Source organism: Ovis aries, chromosome 21 (genome assembly GCF_016772045.2).
Source record: "Ovis aries strain OAR_USU_Benz2616 breed Rambouillet chromosome 21, ARS-UI_Ramb_v3.0, whole genome shotgun sequence".
NCBI classification, from domain to species: domain Eukaryota; kingdom Metazoa; phylum Chordata; class Mammalia; order Artiodactyla; family Bovidae; genus Ovis; species Ovis aries.
The window spans coordinates 6,975,046-6,996,040 of record NC_056074.1 but is presented as its reverse complement, the minus strand read 5'-3'; positions in this window follow the sequence as shown (position 1 = coordinate 6,996,040).

The window sequence follows — 20,995 nt, the reverse complement described above, 5'->3', positions numbered from 1 at the left end:
GCAGAATTACCCCAATATTTCAAAAGAAAATGCCAAGACAACAACAAAAATGAATTGTGTCGCCGGTAAATGTCAGAGTTGGAATTTGATATTTCGTCTGTTTGGCTCCCGGACCTGTGCTCCTAACTACTATTTACTTAGGCTCATTATTTGTTTCCTTGGACTCAAAGCTGAGAAAATTAACTATGGAAGAAGCTACTTGCATATAAAGGCTTATTTATAACAGTGATAAGTTAAAAGCAAGTGCATTAACTAGACTGGAGAACAGTTAATGTAGAAGAATCTAAGAATCTTGAAGAAGCCAACTACTTATCTTTCTACTCTAGATAAGTCTGAGGCCCCTTTGTCTTCTCTCCATTTCCATTCTCAGAGCCTAGGGCTCTGACACCACACACACACACACACACACACACACACGCACATATACACACAGAGAGAAATATTCCCACACTTCCTCCGTTGTAAAATCAGCTCTCCTCCTCTTGGATCCCCTCTTGCTATGATATCTATCCTGGCAGTGAACCATCTCTCCCCGACCCCTCCCCTCCTTGACTTCTGTACTTCTTTCCTCATACATTATACTCCAGTACTTTGAAAGCACCTGCATTTCCCCAAACACACCAGAACATTCAGTAATTCAGTGCTTCCCCGCAAGCCTCACCTCTAAAATCCCTTTCTTCTTCCTCATCCCAAACTACATATTCTTCAGGTGACCTCTCCCCATTAAGGCCCTCTCTACATCACACTCCCCCTCCCTACTAGGGAGAACCTGCCCCATAGGGCTAAAAAGAAAAAGAAGGAAAAAACCCAACCTAGCACTGAACACAAATTCTTGGGCTAGTCTTCTAGGAGAGCAGATAAAGAACCAACTTGCTGAAATATGCTCTGCTTCTAACACAGTAAAACTGGCTGGAAACAGACGGAGGAAAGCGTGCTGCGCTGCGCTTAGTCACTCTGCGGTGTCCGACTCTTTGCAAGCCCATGGACTGTAGCCCAGCAGGCTCCTATGTCCATGGGATTCTCTGGGCAGGAACTCTGGAGTGGGCTGTCATGCTCTCCTCCAGGTGGAGCCAATATAGCTGGTGAAAATTTGGGCAGAATAAACCTGCTTGTCCAGTGGGTGACCTGCTGAAATTGAGAAAGGATGGGACCTGGAGCCCGGGATGCTTTGCTGCACTGCCCACACCTGGACAAAGGTCTCCTCAAGTAACAAATACAAACTATAAGGGACTAAAGATAACTATCTGTATGGGCAGCTGGGGCAAATTACAGACAAGATACAAAAAAGACCAAAAAGCCCAACTCCCACTCCTGAACATCTGGGAGCAAAAGCAGGGTACCGAATGAGCCCCTGTACCACCACCACCTAGTTCAGTTCAGTTCAGTCACTCAGTCGTGTCCAACTCTTTGCGACCCCGTGAACTGCAGCACGCCAGGCCTCCCTGTCCATCACCAACTCCCGGAGTTCACCCAAACTCATGTCCATCGAGTCGGTGATGTCATCCAGCCATCTCATTCTCTGTCATCCCCTTCTCCTCCTGACCCCAATCCCTCCCAGCATCAGAGTCTTTTCCAATGAGTCGACTCTTCACATCAGGTGGCCAAAGTATGTTTCAGCTTTAGCATCAGTCCTTCCAATGAATACCCAGGACTGATCTCCTTTAGGATGGACTGGTTGGATCTCCTTGCAGTCCAAGGGACTCTCAAGAGTCTTCTCCGACACCACAGTTCAAAAGCATCAATTCTTCTGCACTCAGCTTTCTTCACAATTCAACTCTCACATCCATACATGACCACCACCACCTAAAAGGAGGGCAAATCACCTTGGACATCCTTCCGGCCCACCCCCTAGACACACCCCTCCCCTAACCCCACGTAAGTGTTGTGGTCCATACAGGATGGAAAATAATTTCCAGACACAGAGTATTTCAGAACAGAGGGAGTTCATCAAGAGCAAAGAGCAGAGATAATGAGGGTACTGCAAACATAGTGGGCTGACCTTCTGACAGACCAGGGAAAGCTGACCCCTTTTGTGGGTTGGTAGCCCAGAGTCGGACATGACTGAGTGACTTCACTTCCACTTTTCACTTTCACGCATTGGAGAAGGAAATGGCAGCCCGCTCCAGTGTTCTTGCCTGGAGAATCCCAGGGACGGAGGAGCCTGGTGGGCTGCCGTCTATGGGGTCATACAGAGTCGGACACGACTGAAGCGACTTAGCAGCAGCAGCAGCCACTTTTTAGAGCCTCAAGACAAGGAAAATTCCTTCTAGCAAGGCAGCATCAGGTGATTGATTAGGATGCTATACAGTGGATATTTCACCCAGTATGGAGTTGGGAAGTGGCCAGTTTAGGTCAGGGCAGGGCTCGTGGCAACAGTTGCTCTGCGGCTCTGTCAGTTCTGGACGTTTTTGTCCGGAACCTGGGTACAGGGCTCCAACACATCTGTGACCTTGGTACAAGGCTCCACACTTGTGACCTTGATAGAGGGGTCCACAAAGGAACCAGCTATCTGTCCACCCCTTAAAGAGTGAGCGGGCAAGCAAGGGAACATGTTTGTTCTTGCTCCACCACTGAAGCAGAGGCCTCAACAAAGCCTTGCTTGAATTTCTTGTCTGGCCTCTGATCAATTTCTATTGATTATGGAGGGAGGCCAAGAATCCTGGTTGGTAACAATAGCACAGCCCAACTTTCTGCCTCATGCTTCATACCAACACACTTAGAATTTGCACACGAAGACACAGGAAGTCTGGTTGGACCTGTGCATGAGATCTTAGCACTTGCGGAAAACAGTATGGAGGTGCCTCAAAAAAGCTAAAAATAGAGCTACCATAGGGTCCCACAACCCCACTCCTGGGCATGTACCCAGAGAAATACATGGTCTGAAAGGATACAGGCATCCCAATATTCATTGCAGCACTATTTACAACAGCCAAACCAGGGAAGCAAGCTAAATGTCCATGGACAGACGAATGCCTGAAAAACAACGCGGTACACAAATACAATGGAATGCTACTCAGCCATTAAAAAAGAATAAAATACTGCCATTTTCAGCAACATGGATGGACCTAGGGATCACCATACTGAGTGCAGTAACTCAGACAGAGAAAGAATAATATTCTATGATATCACTTACATGTAGAATCTTTTTAAAAATGATACAAATGAACTTATGTACAAAATAGCAACAGACTCACAGACTTAGAGAACAGTGATGAGGGGGGACAGGATAGTGAGGGAGCCTGGGATGGACAGATGCACACTTTTATGTTTGAAATGGATAACCAACAAGGACCTACTGTATAGCTCAGCAAACTCTACTCAGTATTGTGTAACAACCTAAATGAGAAAAGAATTTGAAAAACAATAGATACATGTGTATTTATAACTGAATCACTTTACTGTTTACTGAAACTAACGCAACATTGTTAATGAACAATACTCCAATATAAAATAAAAAGTTAAACAACAATAACAACAAGAAAAACATCACTTCCTTAACCTTTATGACCACCACGCCCTCCCTTTTTCTTCACAGCCCTAGAACCCAGTCCTTAAATACTCACCTCATCTTGCCATCTGGGAGACAGATGTGGGAGTTCTTGCTTCCTGTCTCCTTGCTTGACCCCCCTGTAATAAAACCTTTTTGTCCCTACAAAAGACAGATGTCTCCAGTCGTGGGGTGCGCTGGGGTGGGGGCGGGGGAGGCAACCAAACTCCGCTCAGTTGGGTAACACAAGTTGCATGTTCCATTTATAAGATACTCTCAGAATCCCAGCGTAAAACCCATTTTATAATGCAGTTATTTGTTTATATACCCATCTCTTCCTCTGGACTGTGAGCGCCTTAAAAGCAGAGACGCTTGTTTGACTTTATGACTTTCTGTCCCAGCAGACAAAACAGATGTTCAATATTAGTAGCCATGATGTTAATGACAGCGATGACGATGGATGGATGAGCGGATGGAGAACTGAAAAGGCACGCAGCGACAATAGGTAAGATGGTTGAAATGTCAGCAACCGGAAATCTACTCTGGAGCCCGGCATGGCACGTGTGCAAACCCTCGGTCCTGTTCTCCCTGGCCGTGGATCCGTCTGTATCCGGCTGCTCCGATGGGGTCTGCGGCCGGACCACACTGAGGGACCGGAAGACCAGAGGCTGCTCAGGGCGCAAGAAAGCCACCCAGTGTCCGAAACCAGCAATCTTTGATTCTGCTTCTCCGAAGAACCCTGCCTTAAATTCTTAAGCAAGATTTTGTCTTCAATTAGCCTGTGATCTTGGGCAAGTCTGTAATTTTCCCGAGAAAATTCTGTGTCGTTATCTACAAGGCTGGCCTGTATTTATTTCCAAGTGATGTGGTTAAGAAGCTGCTGGAGCCCGACGCCTGGCCGGTCCTGCCCTAACTGGAAACACAGGAGGCGGGAGCCGGCGAGGAGGGCGGCCGCGGAGGGACGCAGAGCCCGGCCCGGGATGCGGCGATGGGGGCTCCTCAGGGACAGGCCCTGCCCTCTCCTGCACCCCTCCTGCAGGCCCTGCGGCCCTGGGCTGCCCCACGCGAGCCGACAGTGGGTCCCGCTGCCACCATCAACTAGGCGTCTATCGAGAAAGAAGGCTGCTTCCAGGCGCACGGGGCATCCACCAAGACCCGTAGGCGCCGGACATCCTAAGAGTGAGGGCTCCTCGCTGGATGGAAGGAGCGCCTGGGGCCCCGCCAGACCCCGTCTGCTCTCAACAACTTCTCCATCGAAGAACGTCCCTAATGAGGACCGGGAGACTGCGCCCAACTTCTGTGCCATAGCCGCCTGCCACGGACCTGCCACGCGGACACTGCATGGGAAGGTGAGTCTGGGCCTCCGCGGGGCCGCCCTCTGAGGGTTGCCAGGCGCGGGGCGAGAAGGGGCGCAGACGGACACGTTCCTCTGGTCTTGGCCCGTCTCCAAGCCGAGAAGGGCAGGACTCCAGGGCCCCTGGATCCAGCTCTGTGTGAGCAGACCCGAGGAGGAGGCAGGATGCGTGGGAACCCTGGGCGGAGCTTGTCCACAGCGTGGAGGGGCGGGGCCTCTGCTGGACTGGAACTCTGCAGAGGGTCAGCGCGCTTCCTTGATGGGCATCGTCATTATCTGGTGGCCCAGTCACCAAAGCAGAATCAGGTTTTTTTTTAAAGATCAATTCAGTAATCATAAGAGGTGATACAGAATCGCCCAGTTCCAAAAATTAAACAGTCCAAGTTGGTGTCTGGCGAAAGCTTCGCTCTTCTGCTCCGGCACCAAGTTAAGTGAGGTTCTTAAGCGCTTTCTTCACGCATGGACAAGCTCATTCAGAACCTTTTGGGCTCTACTCTCCATGCTTTTCCTTTTTTACAGAAAAGGTGGCATTGTATGCAAACTGTTCTGAATTCGCTTTTTTCGCTTATCTAGGGGAATCTTTCTGCTTCAATATATAGAGAACTGTGCGGCATGGTTTTAAATAGCTACACATGCATGTCACCAACTCAGGCTTAGCAGTTCTTTATTAATGGTGACGGGTGGGGAGTTGTTTCTGAACAATGCCGCAATGTGCCTCTCTCATTTCACATATGTGCAGTATGATGAATTCTTAGAGGTAATTTCTGAGTCACACAGAATATGCACTCGTTATTTTGAGAAACGTTTCTATTAGGCCATGTCCAAGAGCATTCTCGGGCTTCCCAGGTAGCTCAGTGGTAAAGAATCCACCTACCAATGCAGGACATGGAGGAAATGCAGCTTTGATCCCTGGGTTGGGAAGATACCCTGGAGGAGGCCATGGCAACCCTCTCCTGTATTCTTGCCTGGAAAATTCCATGGGGTCTGTCTGGCAAGCTACAGTCCATGAGGTCGCAAAGAACTGGACACAACTGAACTACTGAGCGCGCGTGCGCAAGAGCATTCTTACAGCCTTGTTTTCAAATGTTGGATTTTTTTTTTTTTTTTTTTTTTTGATCTGTGGAAAGCAGCACTGCAGGGAAGTTTCAGCTGACTTTTTCTTTGGGTGAATTTGAATGTCCTTTCACATATTTACAGGCCGTGTCAGTTTCTGTACTGTCTGTTCATATCCTTTGTCTATGTTTCTATTGGATAGTTGGTCTTTTCCTTTTTAATTGCATGCTGCATGCTAAGTCGCTTTCGTCATCTCCGACTCTTTGCGACCCTATGGACTGTAGCTCTCTGTCCATGGGGTTCTCTAGGCAGGAATACTGGAGTGGGTTACCATTTCCTCCTCCGGGGACAGAACCTGCGTCTCTTACCTCTCCTGCACTGGCAGGCAGGTTCTTACCACTAGCACCACCTGGAAAGACTTTATTTTTGAACGCTTTTAATGTATTAGGGAGCTTAACCCTTAGTAATAAGTGGTGAATATTTTTTCCCCACTTTGTCCTTTTGGACCTGACTTTGAGATATACTCCTTTAGCTTGTCTATGAGATGAGGATTCAGCTCACCCTCTGGAGAACCAGAATACAGTGTCATCCAGGAGAACTTTCTGTCATGAGAGTAATGTTTAATACATGTAATATCCAAGAAGGTTGCCACTAGTCACATGTGGCTGTGGAGCATTTGAAATATGACTAGAACAACTGAGACACGGAATTTTTATTTAATTAATTTATATCTAAATAGCCACCTATGGCTAATGGCCGCCCTTTTGAACAGTGCATTTCTAGAATGTATACAGAACAATATCACAAAATGTGTTGCCACGGTCTGTACTGTAATTTCTGTTACATACCTTCCCAGAGTTAAAAATATATTCGCCCACCCAAAGAGAACAGAATTACCATCTCAAGTCACCTGGGTGTGACTCAGCTGAAAACTGGGGTCAAAACACAGACTGCCAGTGAAAGCAAATTGAGATCGTAGGCTGGCTCAGTGGTCAAAATCCCCATGCCGATGCAGGAGACATGGGTTCAATCCCTGGGTCGGGAAGATATCCATGGAGGAGGACATGGCAACCCTCTCCTGTATTCTTGCCTAGAAAATTCCTTGGACAGGGGAGCCTGGCGGGGTTCAGTCCATGGAGCTGTGAAGACCTGGACGTGACTGAGGGACTGAGCATGCATCCCAGGTACAGAGGGCCTGAGTTTGGGCTGAGTTTTGAAGGATGGGTAGGAATTGAGCACAGAGATAGGAAGGAGAGAAGAGGCCCCTATATGAGACAGCTTATTTTCCAGGGACCACAGAGGAGTCTGCATCACCAGAAAATCAAAGGGCCAGGAGTCTTAGAAGTGCAAGCCTTGAAGCTGGAGAGCTCAGCCAAGGCCTGGACTCCAGATGGAGACCTCCACAGGGTCTGGCAGGCCAGAGTCAACCCGAGTTTGTCACAGGATTGCTAAAAGCTTCAAGGGGGTGATAAACAGGAAATCCTTAATGCAGCGATACTTGGCACACAGTTTGCAAGCCTGAAAAAGGAGCAGCAGGGAGCAGGCAAAGCTTTTTAATAGGCCAGAGAATTGCTCAGGTTTCCATTATAGTAAGATACCATGCCCTTCAGCCTGGAGAAGAGTTCCTTTCCTGAGACCTGGGGGGCTGGGGGAAGGGCTGAAGTCCCTACTGTCTTTTTTCCTTAGCAACTCTTGCTGCCGCTGGAGAGAAATCTGCTGGGTCTGATCTGAGATCAAGCCTCAGATTTCTGACCTTAACTCAAGGGGAGATGTGAATAGCAAGCCAGCAAGAGGCAGGGGAACACCGCTGTCTAGAGCTTGGTCCTCCCGCTGTCCTCTCGGCCTTGCTCCTGAGGCACCAGGCTGCTCTTAGTGGGTGCTGGACAGTGGGGATGGGGCAGAGGACAGACAGGGGTCACACTGGCGATGAGTCCTGGCCTGAAGACTGCAGTGGCCTCCCACTGGGCTCCCAGTGGCCACTTGTGTCTCCCCCAGAGGGTATTATTATTGATCCCCAAGGGATACGTAAGAGTCCCTTGGCTAGCAAGATGAAACTAGTCCATCCTAAAAGAAATCAACCCTGAAGATTCATTGGAAGGATTGATGCTGAAACTGAAGCTCCAATACTTTGACCACCTAATGCAAAGAGCTGACCCACTGGAAGACTCTGATGCTGGGAAAGACTGAGGTCAGGAGGAGAAAGGGGTGACAGAGGATGAGATGGTTGGATGGCATCACCGACTCAGGGAAGCCTGGCGTGCTGCAGTCCATGTTGTTGCAAAGAGTCAGACATGACTTGGCAATGGAACAACAAGAGCAAAGAGATGTGACCCCTCAGTGGGTCCTTTGCTGGAAGTCGTAAATGCCAATCAAACAAAACCGGGCTCCATATGGCAGAGCAGAAATGTCATCATTGAACTAGGATTGGAGAAGCGAGAGCTGTGCTCTAAAAACACCTTATTCCCAAAGGGAGGGGAGAAAGGGAATTTTAAAGGTGTAGGAGGCAGGGCTCAAGCAAAGGGGCAGAGATTTTCAGGGGCAGCCTGGGGCAGCTGGGGCATGCACAGTCTTCCAGGCTTCTTTGCACACAGCACGGATTGTGCCTAACAGAATATGAAAACCACCTTGAGGGGAGATCCTAGCATGGTAGTCACCAAAAGTAACTTGCAGACACCTCCAGGCCTTACTTGTGCAGGCAGTTCTGTGATCACTGCATGTCTTTTTAAGAACAGCTGCAAAACATATCTGTCAAATCCCAGGTGGTTTCGAAACAAGCACAGAGGTACATCAAGGCAAAGATCCTTTCGGGGAAAAAGGTTGATGCAGATGACAACATCTTCACTGATATTCTTCTTAAGAAAAAAAAAAAAACAACTTCTATTTTGTAGGGTAACAAACAATGTTGTGACAGTTTCAGGTGAATAGCAAAAGGACTCAGCTATGCATATACATGTAGCCATTCTCCCCCAAACGCCCCTCCCATCCTGGCTGCCACATAACAATGAGCAGAGTTCCCTGTGCTACACAGTAGGTCCTTGTTGGTTATCCATTTTAAACATAGCATACACTGATATTCTTAAAACAAACAAGCCAAAAATATATTACATAGGAACACACACAGAGCCAAAAGGGACAGAAACATTACATGGTTAACTGTAGTCATTTCTAAATAGTAGAAATGGATATTTTTTACTTTCCATATTTCTATCACTTCAAAAATGTTCTTTGATGATAGTCTATTTAATTTCACAATAGGAAAATAAATGTTTTTTTTTTAAATAAGGAAAAATGGGGGAGACAGAGGAAGCAAGTAAGTAGAAAAAGACAGATATAGCAGCATTGCCCACATTTCAGAATGCTAAGTAAATTATCCATCAGTTTACTGAGCTTGCCTTCTTTCTTGTGTAATAAAAGTCACCCATATGTCTCCCATGTATAGCCGAACTCAGTTAATTACAGCATTGTTTGTGGTTGCTTCTGGGCAGGGTCAATATGGGTAATTAGATCTTTTACAGTCTTTAGAAAGTTACTCTCATTCCTCGTGAAAACATCGATGTCAGATGCAAAAGTGCATTAAGAAGGAAACGCGGTGAGTAACATGGATGAATAACGTGATCCCAAGGTCAGTGGAGTGAATAACTGAGGCACTTAGAAAGATAACTCAGTCACAGTGTATCATCCCTGAATAACCAGAAGCAATAACTTTTCCAGAATTATTTAGAAAAAAGTCTCAATTCTGAGGTCTAACAAAGCCAGGTGCGGTAAAGAATCACACACTCTTGGAGCTAGATGGACCCTTGTTGTTGTTGTTTAATTGCTAAGTCATGTCCGAGGGTCTTGCAATCCCATGGACTGAGCCCGTCAGACTCCTCTATCCAAGGGATTTCCCAGGCAAGAATACTGGGTTGGCATTTCCTTCTCCAGGGCATCTTCCCAACCCAGAGATCAAACCCTCATCTTCTGCATTGCAGGCAGATTGTTTATCATTGAGCCACCACAGAAACCCAGATGGACCCTTAGGAGTTGTCAGACTTTGCTCTAGCACTGAAAGCTTTTGTTAAGTCAACTCTTAAATAAAAGCTCAATACCTTTGGGTAGTATGCAGAAAAAGCAGGAGTTAGAAAACAAACCTGGGCTTGAATTCCAGATCCATCACTGGGCCAAGTAACTTGACCTGAACATCTGCTTGCTTGTGAATAAAATAAGGATGATTAATACTGACTTCAAAGATTGGTTGTGAGAACAAATGAAATCACAGCCTCAATATGGCAGGTGGTATTAGCAAGGGGGGAAGTGGTGTAGTTTGTTAGTCCTCTTAAAACCAAATCCTATGGAAATGAATTTGCCCCTTGGAAATTAAGATTGGGGCTGACATATGCAAAATCACTGAACAAGTCTGAATAATTTGCAGTCCAGCAGAACTCTTCCTGTCTGATTGAATTTATTAACATTTAGAGGAAGAATGTGAAGCGCAGAAGGAGGTGTTGAGCATCTTAGAGGCATTCCACTTGTAAACATTTTGCAGAGAAGTTTTGCATTTAGCCAATAATCCCCTGTTTGGAAAAGACCATGATGCTGGGAAAGATTAAGGGCAAGAAGAAAAGAGGGTGGCAGAGGATGAGATGGTTGGATGGCATCATGGACTCAATGGACATGAGCTTGAGCAAACTCTGGGAGATAGTGAAGGACAGGGAAGCCTGGCGTGCTGCAGTTCATGAGACTGCGAAGAGTCAGACACGAGTTAGCCACTGAACAATGCCCAACAACTCCGTGTCCTACACATAAGGAGATCCCCAGTGTGGAAAGGTTGGAGGGGTTTTCTGCCAAGGAGTGTGAGAGTCTTGTTTTCGCAGGCACTGTTGCCCTTACTTGGAGACGTGGTGTCAGGGTGTCTGAGACTAATGCCTTTAGACCTGGGGTGCCTCGGGCTCCCTTTGTCCTGATTCCATGCCTTTCATGCAACCTCTGCTGCTTATTTGGAATCTCATGTGGGTCAGCCTCTGGCAACAGTATGCAGTGGTCACTTGGAGGTTGAGTATTCCAGGCCCTGCAGTCATTATTTCGAACGGTAAATTCATGAGTTGGTATTTAAGTTTTATCTATCCATTCTATGAACGTACTAGATATGACCCTGCCCAAGAGATGAATCTGCTATTTTTGCTGATAAGATCACCAAGGTCTTAGATTGGGGGAAATTCACCAAGGCAGTAAGTGTCCTCTAGTGAGGGAGACCTTAGACCCTCCGTGACAGCCTCCTTTGATGGGACAACCCAACATCACTGTGTGGCCACATTAAATATTATTTAGTTTTATTAATAGTTTCCATATTAGTCACTCCTGAAGTGTTCATTACCTCCCTTTTCTATCCCAAGGAGTTGTCTGTGGTTGGATACTCCCTGAAGTAGTCTCTGAGACAAATACTTGTGTGCAAATAATATATTTGGGAGGTGGTCCTGGGAAACCCCAATAGCAAAGTAGAGGCAGGAGACAGGAAATGGAAGAAAGCCAGTAAGGTTTACGATAATAAGCAGATCAATGTTGAGGCCAGCTGGGACTCACCCAATCCCAGTGGGAACTCAGGGAGACGGTGGAGGGCGTGGCACAAGGTTACTCACCTCCTGGTTCCCGGGGGCACGGGAGCGGTGACTTTATCCTGGAGCACAGGAGAGGTGACTTTATCCTCCCATTCCCCTCTCTCTTTGCTTGACGTTGTTTCCTGGTGCATCAGCCCATGGCACTTCTGGTTGTTAGGGGCTGGAACCTAGAGAGTGCTTTCAAGAGGGAATCACAAAGGTTTCCAGTAGAACTGTGTAGGCATGTGCTAGCAAAGGGGAGTGCCCAGCGGAGGAGGGGGATGGATGGGGCAACCAAGGGCATCTGCTCCCGGAGGTAGGCCATGGAAGAGTAAAGCACAACTGGTAACTCCCACCTGCTCATGCTGACTAGTAGTAGCAGCATGCGTGCTCAGGCATGTCTCAGACTTTGGGACTATAGCCCACCAGGCCTGTCTGTCCCTGGGATTTTTCCAGGCAATAATACTGGAGTGGATTGCCATTTCCTTCTCCAGGTGATCTTCCTGACCCAGGAACAGAACCCACATCTCCTGCATTAGCAGGCAGATGCATTACCACTAAGCCCCCAGGGAAGCACAATAATGACTAGACATCATTCTAAGTGATAACCCAGTTCACTCGGAGCGGTAAAAGCCACGCAAGACTCTTCTCTGTTGATTAGGATCTGGCTCCCCAAAGGACACCGGGAGGAAGGAAGGGAGAGCAAATCTGCTACTGATTTCCATTTCTCTGCGTTCTCCGTGATTTGCTTCTTTGCACCTAATGGTGAAAAGCTATTCTGTCTGCATCAAGGTATCCAGAAGCTGCATTTGGGGCACATTATACATGAGGAATGATCCTTATGCAGCGAGTACAAAAATTAGCTGCAGAATTATCCCTAAGTCCTTACCAGGTACTCCATTAGCAGTACCTAATTGAAAGGAAAACATGCTTTGCCGCACTCAAAGGCTAAAAGTGAAATACGGCAGAATTTAAACCAGCAAATATAAGTGCAGCACCTAACTGTAACAAACAAACAAAACAAAACAAAGGCTGGAAAAATCAAAGCCTGAGGAAGGGCTGCCTCAAGCACGTCTCACCTAAAGTGATGAGCGAAATGACGACTGTAGCAAGTTACTCCCGCAAGCGATGCTAAATCACCACGCTACAGCCTCGTCTTCCATTAACATTCCGTTTCCGTGTCGGCAGAAATCAAAGCAAGGGGGTCGGCCAGGTGACCCCAGTGTCATTCAGGCAAGTTGATGGGTTTAGCACACATGTCAAACTTTTCAGTATTCAAAGGGCAAGGAACATTGCGTTTGTTTAATTGGGTCTGTTTTATTTAAGACCCACTAAAGACTTCCCCACCTACCCCAAGTCATAAGAAACTCAATACCAGTTATTGGAGGACTGTAGGTGTGGGTCCCTTTCTCTCTTCTCGTGTGTGATACAGAACACCTGCAGAGCAGGAGGGAGGGAGGCAGGGCTCACAGAGATCTGAAATCTGACTGATTTATACACAGTTGAGCTCATTTTGATTTATCTACAGTGCAGTGAGTGATACTTCTGTTGGTTCTAAGATCATCTGAAGATTCTCATTGGAGGCTTGTCTGATTCTCTGAGATAATATATATGTGTATATATATAACAGCAATATTTAACATTTGTCTAGTACAATGTCTACCAGACGTCATAGTCTTGAGCCGGGAAAAGTGAGATCGTTGTAGACCCATCTCTGCTGTGCTTGCTCCTTGCAGCTGTGTGATGCCTTGAAGGAGTAGAGGGGTCCCTACCTATTCTGACCCAAATGGTAGCAGAGTGTCCTTGTCCAGCTCTGGGCCCCAGAGGGCAGCTCTCTGGGGACTCCAGGACCTCAAAGCTAAACCGAGCTCTGACGCTTCTTCACACGGTGGTCTCAGGTCACGATGCCCAGCCCTGCTTTCCTTCTAACCCTTTCTCCCAGATCCCACTGGCTATGGGTTTCCCACCCCGCCCCACTCTCAGACTCAAAGCCAAAAGTGCTCTTCACTCACGTGTTTTGGACAAGATAACCCAAAGGCATCATTAAGACTGCTTAGCCTCTTCCTTGGTTATTTCTGCCTTCTCTCTCTCTCTCTCTCTTTTTTTTTTTTTTTTTTGGCCTGTAAATATGCATATATATAAACATAGACTCAGGACGAGAGGAGAAGTAGAGAAAGTGACTTGGTGCTAGGCCGTTGGAAGGGTCACACATTTCCGAAGTTACTCACCACAACTAAAAAGCACAATAGGTTTCAAAGGCATCTGAATTATTAAAAAGCAACAGAAATAAAATTTCCAGCTTAGGATTCCACCGGAAAATTTCACGAGTTATTTCTGTGTATGCATAGGGGCTTCCGAGAAAATTGTCCTTGCCTTGATCTCCTTGGCTGCCACACTCATTTCACAGGCGTCTGATTTCCGTCAGTCTTTAAGTCCCAGACTGCCCCTCCAACCCTGATTCTCATCAGCAAAGATTACTTTAGTCAGACTCTACCATTCATGTGATACTTAAAGACATAAAGAATTCACAGGGAGAGAGGGAAAGATGGCGGAGGAATAGGACGGGAAGATCACGTTCTCCCTCACAAATTTCTCAAAAGAACATTTCAACTCCGAGCAAACTCCACAAAACAACTTCTGTAGGCTGGCAGAGGACATCAGGCAACCAGAAAAGCAGACCATTGTCTTCAAAAACAGGTAGGAAAAAATATAAAAGACGAAAAAGGAGACAAAGGAGGTGGGGAGGGAGCTCCGTCCCGAGAAGGGAAGCCCGTCCCGGGAAGGGAATTTTAAGAAGAGAGGTTTCCAAACACCAGGAAACACTCTCCCTGCTGAGTCTGTGGCGAGCCTTGGAAACACAGAGGGCAACATAATAGGAAGGAAAAATAGATAAATAATTAAAACCAACAGATTACAAGCCCACCAGTAACTCCCCCAGCGGAAAAGCAGCACAGACGCCTGCATCCGCCATTGGGAAGTGGAGGCAGGGCAGGGACGCGCGGGAGGCGCGGGCTGCAGAGCTTTGCAAGAATCGGGCAGGAACGCCCCACCCGCAACCAGAAGGATCTAACTTGGGCTAGCAAACCAGACTGTGGGATAGCTACCACGCGAAAAGCTCGAACATAAGACACCGCCAGGACTGAGCACAGAACAAAGGACGGAGCGGAAAAAGCCGGCTGCAGACCATTCCCCGCCGGGGACAGGCAGCCAGAGCCGTAAGGACTGGAAAGGGGCAATTGCAGACCCGGAGAGACTTTACTTACCTAACTGCAAGCAGGCTCCTTTGCTAAGACTTCTGGGGGTGCTGGACAGTCACAGTCTGCCTCACGGGGTGCGCCAGCGAGTCCACCCAGAGAGCTGAGCGGCAGCGGCGGAAAAGGTGACAAGCCGCGGCGATCGCGCTCGCCAAACTCCTGAGCTACTCGGACCTGGGAAGGGCACAAAGCGCAGTCCCAGCCGCATTTGTGCCTCTGAGGGCTGCCTGAGGGCCGAACCTGAGCGGCTTGGACCGGGAAGTGCACGCAGCCTAGGGCCGGCCCCAGACGGTTCCCGGCTGAGCAGCGTAGAGCCGGAGCGGTTTGTGCGCCGTGAGAAAGGACAGGTCAAGCGGGGCAGAGATACTGTGTACACACGACAGTGCTATTTGTTTGCAGCATCCCCCCTCCCCACAGCGCGACTGAACTAGTGAGCCTAAAAACCAGCAAACAGAAGAAGTTAAACAGAGGAACCACCTTGGAAGTGAGCCCACACGGCCCATAACATCAGAGAAGAGCCAGATATATTTTTAATTTTTTAATATATTTTTAAAATCATTCTTTTTTTGCTTTTGCTTTTTTTTTTCCTTTTTTTTCCGAGCTTTTTTTAATTGTTAAGTCTTCTATTTCTCCTCTAATTTTTATTTCTATAACCTAGTATTACTATTTAAAAAAAAAAAGACTTTTTTTTTTTTTTTTAAGGCAAACACCATATATACTCTTTGGATGGTTGTTGGTGTTTTGTTTTTTTTTTTTTGTTTGTTTGCTTGTTTTTAATAATTCTTTTTTTTTTTCTTCCTTTTCCTTCTGCTTTTCTTTAATATTGTATCTTTGAAAATCCAACCTCTACTCCAGATTTTTAATCTTTGCTCTTAGGTTTTTGTTGTCAATTTTGTACATTTAAAAACCCAAACTTCACTACCCAAGTTTACCTGAGAGCGAGTTTACTGGCTTGACCACTCTCTCCTCCTCTGGACTCTCCTTTTTCTCCACCAGGTGGCCTCTGTCTCTTTTCTCCCCCATCTCTTCTCTATCCAACTCTGTGAATCTCTGTGTGTTCCAGACGGTAGAGAACACCTAAGGAACTGGTTACTGGCAGGATTTGTCTCTCTCCTACTCATTCCTCTCTCTTATCCTCCTGGTCACCTCTGTCTACTTCCTCCCTCTCCTCTTCCCCGTATAACTCTGTAAATACCTCTGAGCGGTCCAGACTATAGAGCGCACATAAGGAAGTGACTACTGGCTAGCTTGCTCTCTCCTCTCTTGATCTCACCGCATCTCATTCCAGTTACCTCTAACTACCCCCTCCATCTTCTCTTCTCCTTGTAACTCAGTGAACCTCTCTGAGTGTCCTTCAATGTGGAGAAACTTTTCATCTTTAACCTAGATGTTTAATCATCGGTGCTGTATAGATGGAGAAGTCTAGAGGCTACTGTAAAAAATAAAACTGAAAACCAGAAGCAGGAAGCTTAAACCCAAAGCCTGAAAACATTAGAGAACTCTTGAATTCAGGGAACATTAAGCAATAGGAGCTCATCAAATGTCTTCATACCTACACTGAAACCAAGCTCCACCCAAGGGCCAACAAGTTCCAAAACAAGACATACCACCCAAATTCTCCAGCAACACAGGAACACTCCCCTGAGCCTCAATATACAGGCAGCTCAAAATTATCCCAAAACCTTTGATGTCTCATAACCCATTACGGGTCACTCCACTGCACTCCAGAGAGAAGAAACCCAGCTCCACCCACCAAAACTCCAACACAAGCCTCCCTAACCAGGAAACCTTGACAAGCCACTGATAGAACCCCACCCAAAGTGAGGAAGCTCCATAATAAAGAGAACTCCACAAATTATCAGAATATAAAAGGCCACCCCAAACACAGCAATATAACCAAGATGAAGAGACAGAGGAATACTCAGCAGGTAAAGGAACAGGAAAGTTGCCCACCAAACCAAACAAAAGAGGAAGAAGTAGGGAATCTACCGGAGAAGGAATTCCGAATATTGATAGTGAAAATGATCCAAAATCTTGAAATCAAAATGGAAACACAGATAAATAGCCTAGAGACAAGGATTGAGAAGATGCAAGAAAGGTTTAACAAGGACCTAGAAGAAATAAAAAAGAGTCAAAATATAATGAATAACACAATAAATGAGATCAGAAACTCTCTGGAGGCAACAAATAGTAGAATAACGGAGGCAGAAGATAGGATTAGTGAAATAGAAGATAGAATGGTAGAAATAAATGAATCAGAGAGGAAACAAGAAAAACGAATTAAAAGAAACGAGGACAATCTCAGAGACCTCCAGGACAATATGAAACGCTCCAACATTCGAATTATAGGAGTCCCAGAAGAAGAAGACAGAAAGAAAGACCATGAGAAAATCCTTGAGGAGATAATAGTTGAAAACTTCCCTAAAATGGGGAAGGAAATAATCACCCAAGTCCAAGAAACACAGAGAGTCCCAAATAGGATAAACCCAAGGCGAAACACCCCAAGACACATATTAATCAAATTAACAAAGATCAAACACAAAGAACAAATATTAAAAGCAGCAAGGGAAAAACAACAAATAACACACAAGGGGATTCCCATAAGGATAACAGCTGATCTGTCAATAGAAACTCTTCAGGCCAGGAGGGAATGGCAAGACATACTTAAAGTGATGAAAGACAATAACCTACAGCCCAGATTACTGTACCCAGCAAGGATCTCATTCAAATACGAAGGAGAAATCAAAAGCTTTACAGACAAGCAAAAGCTGAGAGAATTCAGCACCACCAAACCAGCTCTCCAACAAATTCTAAAGGATATCCTCTAGACAGGAAACACGAAAGGGTGTATAAACCCGAACCCAAAACAATAAAGTAAATGGCAACGGGATCATACTTATCATTAATTACCTTAAACGTAAATGGGTTGAACGCCCCAACCAAAAGACAAAGACTGGCCGAATGGATACAAAAACAAGACCCCTCTATATGCTGCTTACAAGAGACCCACCTCAAAACAAGGGACACATACAGACTGAAAGTGAAGGGCTGGAAAAAGATATACCACGCGAATAGAGACCAAAAGAAAGCAGGAGTGGCAATACTCATATCCGATAAAATAGACTTTAAAACAAAGGCTGTGAAAAGAGACAAAGAAGGCCACTACATAATGATCAAAGGAACAATCCAAGAAGAAGATATAACAATTATAAATATATATGCACCCAATATAGGAGCACCACAATATGTAAGACAAATGCTAACAAGTATGAAAGGGGAAATCAACAATAACACAATAATAGTGGGAGACTTTAATACCCCACTCACACCTATGGACAGATCAACTAAACAGAAAATTAACAAAGAAACGCAAACTTTAAATGATGCATTAGATCAGTTAGACCTAATTGATATCTATAGGACATTTCACCCCAAAACAACGAATTTCACCTTTTTTCAAGTGCTCATGGAACCTTCTCCAGGATAGATCACATCCTGGGCCATAAATCTAAACTTGATAAATTCAAGAAAATCGAAATCATTCCAAGCATCTTTTCTGACCATAATGCATTAAGATTAGATCTCAATTACAGGAGAAAAACTATTAAAAATTCCAACATATGGAGGTTAAACAACACACTTCTGAATAACCAACAAATCACAGAAGAAATCAAAAAGAAATCAAAATATGCATAGAAACTAATGAAAATGAAAACACAACAACCCAAAACCTGTGGGACACTATAAAAGCAGTGCTAAGAGGAAAGTTCATAGCAATACAGGCATACCTCAAGAAACAAGAAAAAGTCAAATAAATAACCTAACTCTACAACTAAAGCAACTAGAAAAGGAAGAGTTGGAGAACCCCAGAGTGAGTAGAAGGAAAGAAATCTTAAAAATTAGGGCAGAAATAAATGCAAAAGAAACAAAAGAGACCATAGCAAAAATCAACAAAGCCAAAAGCTGGTTCTTTGAAAGGATAAATAAAATTGACAAACCATTAGCCAGACTCATCAAGAAGCAAAGAGAGAAAAATCAAATCAATAAAATTAGAAATGAAAATGGAGAGATCACAACAGACAACACAGAAATACAAAGGATCATAAGAGACTACTATCAGCAGTTGTATGCCAATAAAATGGACAACGTGGAAGAAATGGACAAATTCTTAGAAAAGTACAATTTTCCAAAACTGAACCAGGAAGAAATCGAAAATCTTAACAGACCCATCACAAGCACGGAAATTGATACTGTAATCAGAAATCTTCCAGCAAACAAAAGCCCAGGTCCAGATGGCTTCACAGCTGAATTCTACCAACAATTTAGAGAAGAGCTAACACCTATCCTCCTCAAACTCCTCCAGAAAATTGCAGAGGAAGGTAAACTTCCAAACTCATTCTATGAGGCCACCATCACCCTAATACCAAAACCTGACAAAGATGTCACAAAAAGGAAAACTACAGGCCAATATCTCTGATGAACATAGATGCAAAAATCCTCAACAAAATTCTAGCAATCAGAATCCAACAACACATTAAAAAGATCATACACCATGACCAAGTGGGCTTTATCCCAGGGATGCAAGGATTCTTCAATATCCGCAAATCAATCAATGTAATTCACCACATTAACAAATTGAAAAATAAAAACCATATGATTATCTCAATAGATGCAGAGAAGGCCTTTGACAAAATTCAACATCCATTTATGATAAAAACTCTCCAGAAAGCAGGAATAGAAGGAACATACCTCAACATAATAAAAGCTATCTATGACAAACCCACAGCAAACATTATCCTCAATGGTGAAAAATTGAAAGCATTTCCCTAAAGTCAGGAACAAGACAAGGGTGTCCACTTTCACCGCTACTATTCAACATAGTTCTGGAAGTTTTGGCCACAGCAATCAGAGCAGAAAAAGAAATAAAAGGAATCCAAATTGGAAAAGAAGAAGTAAAACTCTCACTGTTTGCAGATGACATGATCCTCTACATGGAAAACCCTAAAGACTCCACCAGAAAATTACTAGAGCTCATCAATGAATACAGTAAAGTTGCAGGATATAAAATCAACACACAGAGATCCCTTGCATTCCTATACACGAATAATGAGAAAGTAGAAAAAGAAATTAAGGAAACAATTCCATTCACCATTGCAACGAAAAGAACAAAATACTTAGGAATATATCTACCTAAAGAAACTAAAGACCTGTATATAGAAAACTATAAAACACTGATGAAAGAAATCAAAGAGGACACTAATAGATGGAGAAATATACCATGTTCATGGATTGGAAGAATCAATATAGTGAAAATGAGTATACTACCCAAAGCAATTTACAAATTCAATGCAATCCCTATCAAGCTACCAGCCACATTTTTCACAGAACTAGAACAAATAATTTCAAGATTTGTATGGAAACACAAAAAACCTCGAATAGCCAAAGCAATCTTGAGAAAGAAGAATGGAACTGGAGGAATCAACTTGCCTGACTTCAGGCTCTACTACAAAGCCACAGTCATCAAGACAGTATGGTACTGGCACAAAGACAGACATATAGATCAATGGAACAAAATAGAAAGCCCAGAGATAAATCCACACACATATGGACACCTTATCTTTGACAAAGGAGGCAAGAATATACAATGGAGTAAAGACAATCTCTTTAACAAGTGGTGCTGGGAAAACTGGTCAACCACTTGTAAAAGAATGAAACTAGATCACTTTCTAACACCGCACACAAAAATAAACTCAAAATGGATTAAAGATCTAAATGTAAGATCAGAAACTATAAAACTCCTAGAGGAGAACATAGGCAAAACACTCTCAGACATAAATCACAGCAGGATCCTCTATGATCCACCTCCCAGAATTCTGGAAATAAAAGCAAAAATAAACAAATGGGATCTAATTAAAATTAAAAGCTTCTGCACAACAAAGGAAACTATAAGCAAGGTGAAAAGACAGCCTTCTGAATGGGAGAAAATAATAGCAAATGAAGCAACTGACAAACAACTAATCTCAAAAATATACAAGCAACTTATGCAGCTCAATTCCAGAAAATAAACGACCCAATCAAAAAATGGGCCAAAGAACTAAATAGACATTTCTCCAAAGAAGACATACGGATGGCTAACAAACACATGAAAAGATGCTCAACGTCACTCATTATTAGAGAAATGCAAATCAAAACCACAATGAGGTACCACTTCACACCAGTCAGAATGGCTGCGATCCAAAAATCTGCAAGCAATAAATGCTGGAGAGGGTGTGGA